The sequence below is a fragment of the Babylonia areolata genome, chromosome 13 (assembly GCF_041734735.1).
Source record: "Babylonia areolata isolate BAREFJ2019XMU chromosome 13, ASM4173473v1, whole genome shotgun sequence".
NCBI classification, from domain to species: Eukaryota; Metazoa; Mollusca; class Gastropoda; order Neogastropoda; family Buccinidae; genus Babylonia; species Babylonia areolata.
Genome location: NC_134888.1, coordinates 4,299,242 through 4,307,562, shown reverse-complemented (window position 1 = coordinate 4,307,562; position 8,321 = coordinate 4,299,242). Strand labels below are relative to the sequence as shown.

The window sequence follows — 8,321 nt, the reverse complement described above, 5'->3', positions numbered from 1 at the left end:
AATGATCATGTTTTAACCCGGTGTTCGGTTGTCTATGTGTGTCTGTGTGTCCGTGGTAAACGTTAACATTGACATTTTTCTCAGCAAATACTTTGTCAGTTGACACCAAATTAGGCATAAAAATAGGAAAAATCCAGTTCTTTCCTGTCATCTTGTTTAAAACAATATTGCACCTCTGGGACAGGCACAAAAAACGTTTGCAAAATAAATAAAACTTCCATGCTCAGCAAAAGAAGACTAATTATATGCAAACTGCATTTACTGTTATATTTATATTTTTTGTATTCTCTAAACTTGGCACTTTGATCTGATATTCTGACCCAACAACAAGAGAAGTCATTATTTTTTTTTTTTTTGTTCAAACAGGAACTCCTTTTGCTAAGCATGGAAGTTTTATTTATTTTTGCAAACGTTTTTGGTGCAGATAGTAAAAAAAAAGGGAAATTACTCTGTAATTAATGCTAGGGGACTTAATTTGCTTTACACTGATCTTTCTCATCTTAAACATTGCACTTTTTTTTCTTTTCTTTTCTTTTTTCTTCTCCCAAGCTTATCCATCATATTTAATACAGAGCACTTTTCAACCATTTTTAAAATCTCTTCCTTTTTTTTTCTCCTCCTAATGATTCCTTTACAGGATAAAGCGTGAAGCACAAGTGAGTCTTGAAGGCTTTGCCTCTTGTTTTATTTACGTCAGCCTGTGATATAAGTTTCAGTTTCAGTAGCTCAAGGAGGCGTCACTGCGTTCGGACAAAACCATATACGCTACACCACATCTGCCAAGCAGATGCCTGACCAGCAGCGTAACCCAACGCGCTTAGTCAGGCCTTGAGAATGAAAAAAAAAAGGTGAATAAATAATAGATAAGCTTACATAAATAAAATAAATAAATAAATAATTATGATATAGAAAAAGGTAGTACTAGTTGTAATAATGATAATAATAAAATAATAATAAATAAATAAATAAATAAGACAACAATGATGATAAATAAGCAAATAAATGTAAAACATGAAGACACACATACACCCACACATGCATAACAGATATGCACCAAACATGCAGTTTCACACAGATATGAAAGCACAGTCAAATACATATAAACGCACATGAGCTCCAACACACACACACACACACACACACACACACACACACACACACACACACATTACCCTGCACCTCCTCTACCTGTGATAAAAAGCTGAGAGTTGGTGATGAATCAGGTCTTCTCCTATCCAGTCAGTCACTTAGTCAGACAGCACCTGTCAAGGTCGTGCCGTTCTCATCTCAAAAGCCGTGATGCGGGAGAAGGGGGAGGCGGGGGGGGGGGGGTGTGGGGGGGGGGGCGGAGGGTGTGTGTGTGGGGGGGGGGGGGGGGGGGGGGGGGTGAAAAAGAAAGAGGCTGCGCTATTTTCAGCCCGCGTTTAGTTGGCACTGTCAGTGGTGTGTGTGTGCGTGTGTACACAGGCAGGTTTGTGTGACTGCTAGTAAGTGTGTGTGTGACTTGACTTGACTTGACTTGACTTGACTAAACTTTGATGATAACGGGAGAGAGAGAGAGGGATGGGGAGAGAGAGAGGGATGGAAGGAGAGAGTGATAGAGGGAGCGAGAGAAAGAGAGAGAGAGAGAGAGAGAGGCAGAGGCAGACAGACACTGAGAGAGAGAGAGAGGGAAGGGGGGGAAGAGAGAGAGGCTGAGAGAGAGAGAGGGGAAGAAAGTGTGTGTGTGTGTGGTGGGGGGGTGGGGGAGGGGGCGTAGGGGGTTGTCTGCCTGCTTGTGTGTGCGTGTGTGTGTGTGTGTGTGTGCGTGTGTTCGCGTGTATATATAGATCTGTCTGTCTGTTAGTATGTGTGTGCAGTGCACTTGTTCCACCCCGTTTCTCTCTCTCTCTCTCTCGCTCGCTCTCTCTCTCTCTCTCTCTCTCTCTCTCTCTCTCTCTCTCTCTCTCTCTCTCTCCCTCTCTCTCTCACTCGCTCTCTCTCTCTCTCTCTCTCTCTCTGTCTTCCTTCCTCTCTGTGTCTCTCTCTCTCTCTCTGTCTCTCTCTCTCTCTTCCCTCCTCTTTCTCCCTCAATCTCTCTCTCTCTTTCTTCCTCTCTCTCTCTCTCTCTCTCTCTCTCTCTCTCTCTCTCTCTCTCTCTCTCTTTCTCTCTCTCCCTCTTTCTGTCGCTCTCTCTTTCTCCCTCCCTCTCTCTCTCGTTCTCTCTCTCTTTCTCTCAGTCCCACTCTCTCTTTCTCCCTCCTCTCTGTCTCAGTCTCTCGCTCGCTCTCTCGCTCTCTCTCTTTCTTCCTCTCTCTCTCTCTCTCTCAGTGTCTCTCTCTGTCGCTCCCTTTCTCCCCCTCTCTGTCTGTCTCTCAGTGTCTCTCTCCCTCTCTCTTTCTTCCCCTCTCTCTCTCTCTCTCTTAGTCTCTCTCTCTCTCTCTCTCTCTCTCTCTCTCTCTCTTTCCTCGCCCCCCTCTCTCTCTGTCTCTCTCTCTCTTTTTCTCCCCCTCTCTCTGTCTCTCCCTCTCTCTCTCTCTCGCTCTATCTTTCTCTCTCTCCCTCTCGCTCTCTCTCTTTCTTCCCCTCTCTTTCTCTGAGTCTCTCTCTCTCTTTTTTTCTCTCTCTTTCTCCCCCCTCTTTCTGTCTCTCTCTCGCTCTCTCTCTCCCTCTCTCTTCCTCTCTCTATCAGCCTCTCTCTCTCTCTCTTCTCTCTCTTTCTTCCCCTCTCTCAATCCGTCTCTCTCTCTCGCTCTCTTTCTTTCTTCCCCTCTTTCTCAGCCTCTCTTTCTCTCTCTCCCTCTCTCTCTCTCTTTCTTCCCCTCTCTCTCTCAGCCTCTCTCTCTCCCCCTCTCTCTCTCAGTGTCTGTCTGCATGTCTCTCTCTCTCTTTCTCTCGCTCCCTCTATCACTCTCTCCTTCCATCCCTCTCTCTATCCCCATCCCCCTCTCTCTCTCTCTCTCCCCCGTTATCATCAAAGTTTAGAAAAAAAATAGAATGTCCCCAAATTCAGGTGCCAGTACATACACGGAAAGTTGGTCTTCGTAGATGTTCATGTCAGGGCCAGCAGAAGTGAAACTCCAGAGATTTTTATGGTGCCTGTATCGCTGTGATCCAGGCCCAACACTCGGCTTATATCACAGAAATGACATAAGTTTACATTTGGGCCAACAGCAAAGTGAGAGCTGTATTATCAATGGTTTCTCACTCAACGGGAAACCATTTACAGCTTAGTCTTTTTGTGAAGGACTATGACTCTCAAACTAGGAGGCAAAATTGCACTGGCTCTTAGAGCTGCAGCCTTGTGGGCTAGTTGGCCTTTGGGAACCATCCCAACGCCGACTGTCCTAAAACCCTCTTGGCCGAGAGAGTGGGGGATGTAACTTGGGGCAAGACACTCTCCACTGTAATCAAATTCTGGCCCACATAGTCGGGAACAGCAGTTGCCTCCTCTGCTGTTCTGATGGTCATAGTCGGACACGACTGACTATCATATCGCTGTGATCGGTGGGGATGTGCAATGTGAGAGAGAGAGAGAGTGTGTGTGTGTGTGTGTGTGTGCGTGTGTGTGTGTTTCAGTTCTTATCCTTGCCAAACAGGCGGCTGTAATCCGCCTTCAGGGAGAGAGGAGAGGGTGAGAATCTTCAGTCAGTTTATGGAAGGACTTTTGTCTCCCTCCTTCTGCAGAAAATTTCTGTTGAGTTTGTGTGTGGAGGAGGGGTGGTGGTGGGGGGGGGTTTGTCATGTGCGTGTGTACGTGTGTGTTCGTTCGTTCTTTAGTTTAACGTCTTTTCACTGTAAGTGATTTTTGACGAGGGAAGGAAAAAAATCGAGTGGGAGGAGGGGGGTGGGGGGGGGGGGAATTACTGTGAACGCATACGAGTAAGTGAAAGTGTGTGTGTATGTGTGTGTGTGTGTGTGTGTGTGTGTGTGTGTGTGTGTGTGTGTGTGATTCGAACCCACAGCCTCATGGAAACTATGATGGCAGAGAAGCGTTTTATCCATTCTGTGCCTACCCTAACCCCCACCCCCCCCCCACCCCGCCCCCCCGTTCCCCCGCTCCCCCCTCCACAGAAAAAAAAAAAGAAAAAAAAAATAGACGTACAGGGCACGACAAATAAACAGACAGACAAGCGGACGGACGTACGGACGGATGCCACGGGCGGACAGACAGACAGACAGACAGACAGACGGACGGATAGACAGGGTCATGCTGACATCAACCAAACATGAACACTGTGCAGTGTCATCAACAACAAAAAGGGGAGGTAACAGTCGTGTCAGTTGTTTTTGGAAGTCGTGTTGATTTTCACATGCCACTCAACGTCGGACAGTTGTGTGTGTGTGTCACCGTGTTATTTCTACCGCGTGTGTGTGTGTGTGTGTGTGTGTGTGCGTGTGTGTGTGTGTTGTGGTGTGGTGTGTTGTGTTGTGTGTGTTGTGTTGTGTGTGTGTTGTGTTGTGTTGTGTGTGTGTGTGTGTTGTTGTTGTTTTGTGTTGTGTTTTGTGTGTTGTGTTGTATGTGTGTGTTGTTTTTGTTGTTTTGTTTTGTTTCTTTGTCGTTTTTGTTGTTGTTGTTTCAATCGTTATTATCAGAAGTGTGTGTGTGCGCGCGCGCGTACGTGCGTGCCTGTGTATGTGTGTGTGTGTGTGTGTGCGCGCGCGCGCGTGCAAGAGTGAGAATGAGAAAGAGTTGGTTTATCTAGTGTAAATTATGCATGTGTGTATGTTTGTGTGTGTGTGAATAGGATATAATACAGTGTTTTTTGTGTTTTGTTTTGTTTTGTTTTGTGTGTATGTGTGTGGAATAGGGTGAATCAATTTCTTTTTTCATATTACTTAAGTTTTATAAGACACGAGACAATAGGAAGAAAAATATGTGAAACTAGTAATTTGTATGTGTACGACTGTCACTATCTGTCCAGTTCTTTTTCTTTTTCTTTTTTTTTTTTCTTCTCTCTCTCTCCCTCTCTCTCTCTCTCTCTCTCTCTCTCTCTTTCCCTCTCTCTCTCTCTCTGTCTCTCTTTCAGTGTGTCTCTTTCTCTGTCTGTAGTTGTCTTTCTCCATCCCTCCTCTCACTCTCTCTCTCTCTTTCTCTCTCTCTCTCACTCTCTCCTTCCCTTCCTCTCTCTATCCCCATCCCCCCTCTTCCTCTCTCTCTCTCTTTCTCTCTCCCTACCCCTCCCCCCCCCCTCTCTCTCTCTCTCTCTCTCTCTCTCCCTCTCTTTCGCTCTGTTGGTATGTATTTCATCAAAACCTTTATTGGCGCTCACTGTATCAGCTTCATGACTTCTATCACCATTTCATTATCATCAAAGTTTAGAAAAAAAAAAGAATGCCCCAATTTTTTTTTTTTTTTTAAATTCCGGTGAGGTTGGTGGTGACTGATGGTGTGTTTCAACAGAAGAATAGAACAGAATATGTCTTTATTACCAAGTGTACCTGGGTCACAAGGAATATTTGGGTTGGGGGAGGGGGGTGGGAGGGGGATAGTACATAACAAGATACGAACATAAATCGAAAATCATACACAAACACAGATACAGTAGAAATAAGAAAAATACAAGTGCATATCAATATAAAAACTTGTGCATACTCACGCATGCATGCACTGCGCGCGCGCGTGCACACACACACACACACACACACACACGTTTGAACAGAAGCTGCATATGACATGTAGTGGATGGGGCTGATGACTAGATATTCAGGTAGATGGTTGTTGGTTGCACAATTCTATTTATCACACTGGATTTGTTCGAGAGACAGGGCATTGACTGCTTAGGGGGAAAAGCTATTGGCGAAGCGATTGGTTTTCGTCCTTATACTTCTGTACCGTCGACCAGAGGGGAGCATCTCGAAAATCCCAAAAGCTGGATATGATTCGTCCTGGCTGATTGATTTAGCTTTTTTGAGTGGCCGTTTATTATATGTGTCTTCTAGAGAAGGTAGATCAGCCCCGGTATATCTTGTCTAAATATATCACACTACGTGGACAGACGTTCAAGTAAAAATAAATAACATACCAGTACACATGCACTTTTTCCCACGTCTAAAACGGCACTTCGTAAATGAATAGACGTCAAACTGAAAGAACACACCAGTGCACATGCACTTTTGCCTCCGTCTAAAATCAGAACTAAGTAAATAGACACACCAGTGCACATGCACTTTTCTTCACGTAAAAGAACATGCTAGTGCACATGCACCTTTCTTTCCGTGTAAAATCTCGCTGCGTGAATGGACGAGAAAGAACACTCCAGTGCACATGCACTTCAGTTTCTTCACGTCTTTAATCACACTATCTGTGTAGACGTGAAGGGACACACGAGTGCACATGCACTTTTCTTTCCGTCAAAAAATCACTGACACCGCGTGAATAGACGAGACAGCACATGCGCTTTGATACCGTCACGAGAGCTCAGCCCCTTAACTCAAAACTCATAACTCAAAACTCATAACTGCTCCGTGGCTGATAACACGGTGGAAAGAGGGGGGGCAGTGCTTTGATTGATAACTGCCGTATTCATCAAGAGTTTGTTTCTGGGTAGTTTTAACTCCTCGGTGGGACTCACTAGTGACTGAAAAAAAATTTGACAGTCATGCTGATAAAACAGCGCTGTGTAGCCGGGGAAATACCCACAGATTGGAAGGACTTGTGTGTGTGTGTGTGTGTGTGTGTGTGTGTGTGTGTGTGTGAGAGAGAGAGAGAGAGAGAGAGAGAGAGAATGTTTGTGTGTGTGCGTGTGTGTGTGTGTGTGTGAGCAGGCGTGTGTGTGAGAAAGTATGGAACATAAAGTAAAATGTAGTGTGTGTGTGTGTGTGTCTATAGGTGTGTGCGTGCGTGCGTGCGTGCGTGTGTGTGTGTGCGCGCGCGCGCACGTGCTGGCGTATGTGAAAAAATTTGGAACATAAGAAAAAAAATATATGTGTGTGTATGTGTGTGCTTATTACCATAATTTACTTTACTCAACCTTTGATAACTCTCTCCCTCTGTGTGTCTGTGTGCGCGTGCTTGCGCGTGAATGTGCATGTGTGTGTGTCTGTGTGTGAATGTGTGTGTGCATGCGCGTGAATGTGTGTGTGTGTGTGAATGTGTGTGTGTGTGTGTGTGCTCTTTCAAGTCTGGCCTTAAAACCCACCTCTTCCCAAAACAGCCTCCTTTGCCTGCCTCTTCCTTGTCTTTCAGTTTCTACAGTTTTTAAAAGTTCTGCATGCGTGTGAATGACTGGTGCGCAAAGCGCTTTGATTTGTCTCTGCACAAGATTCAGCGCTATTTTTTACTCTTTCCATACGAACGGCGAAAGAGACGACGTTAACAGCGTTTCACCCCAATTGCCATCATCAAAATAGTGCAAGCGGAAGGCTCTTATACTGAAGAGGTGAATGTTGACAAAGAATACCACAATTCTGACGACGGGAGCTAAAGGTTGGGTCATTCAGACACCCACTGGACATCCGAGGGGTCTGTGTAGAGGAGAAGAGAGGACTGGCCGTACTGAGTGAGTTAATACCATTATTTATAATCACTACCAAGTTAAACCGATCTCTCAGTCAAAGAAGGCTACTCACTTGCGAAGCTTTCGTCGGCGATCCGGCCGGCTTCTTCAGCGCAACTGCTGGGTAGAGAATTAGCAGCTGTACGCATCACCATGAGCGAACTCACCATTATTATGTCTATGTTTTAACCCGGTGTTCGGTTGTCTGTGTGTGTGTGTGTGTGTCCGTGGTAAACTTTAACATTGACATTTTCTCTGCAAATACTTTGTCAGTTGACACCAAATTAGGCATAAAAAATAGGAAAAATTCAGTTCTTTCCAGTCATCATGTTTAAAACAATATTGCACCTATGGGATGGGCACAACAACAACAAAAATGAAGCCTAATTATATGCAAACTGCATTTACTGTTATATTTATATTTTTTGTATTCTCTAAACTTGGCACTTTGATCTGATATTCTGACCCAAGAACAAGAGCAGTCATTACTATCATTTTTTGTTCAAACAGGAACTTCTTTTGCTAAGCATGGAAGTTTTATTTATTTTGCAAACGTTTTTTGGTGCAGATAATAAAAAAGGGAAATTACTCTGTAATTAATGCTAGGGGACTTAATTCGAATCTGGTTAGGACTTCTTTTTTTTCTTTTTTCTTTTTTTTTTTTTAACGCGAAGCTTTATAATAACAAATACAGAACACATTTTAACGATTAGATTTTTTTTTAAGTGTATCACAAGTGAGTCTTGAAGGCCTTGCCTCTCTTGTTATTATTATTATTATTTGTATTTGTATTCCTTTTTATCACAACAGATTTCTCTGTGTGAAATTTGGGCTGCTCTCCCC

The 8,321-nt window shown here is 44.3% G+C and overlaps 1 protein-coding gene across 1 annotated transcript in view; it reads left to right on the top strand.

Moving 5' to 3' along the window:
* Nucleotides 1-8,321, top strand: part of LOC143288796 (cAMP-dependent protein kinase catalytic subunit PRKX-like) — a 72,510-nt gene that overhangs the window by 55,135 nt on the left and 9,054 nt on the right. The window lies entirely within an intron of this gene.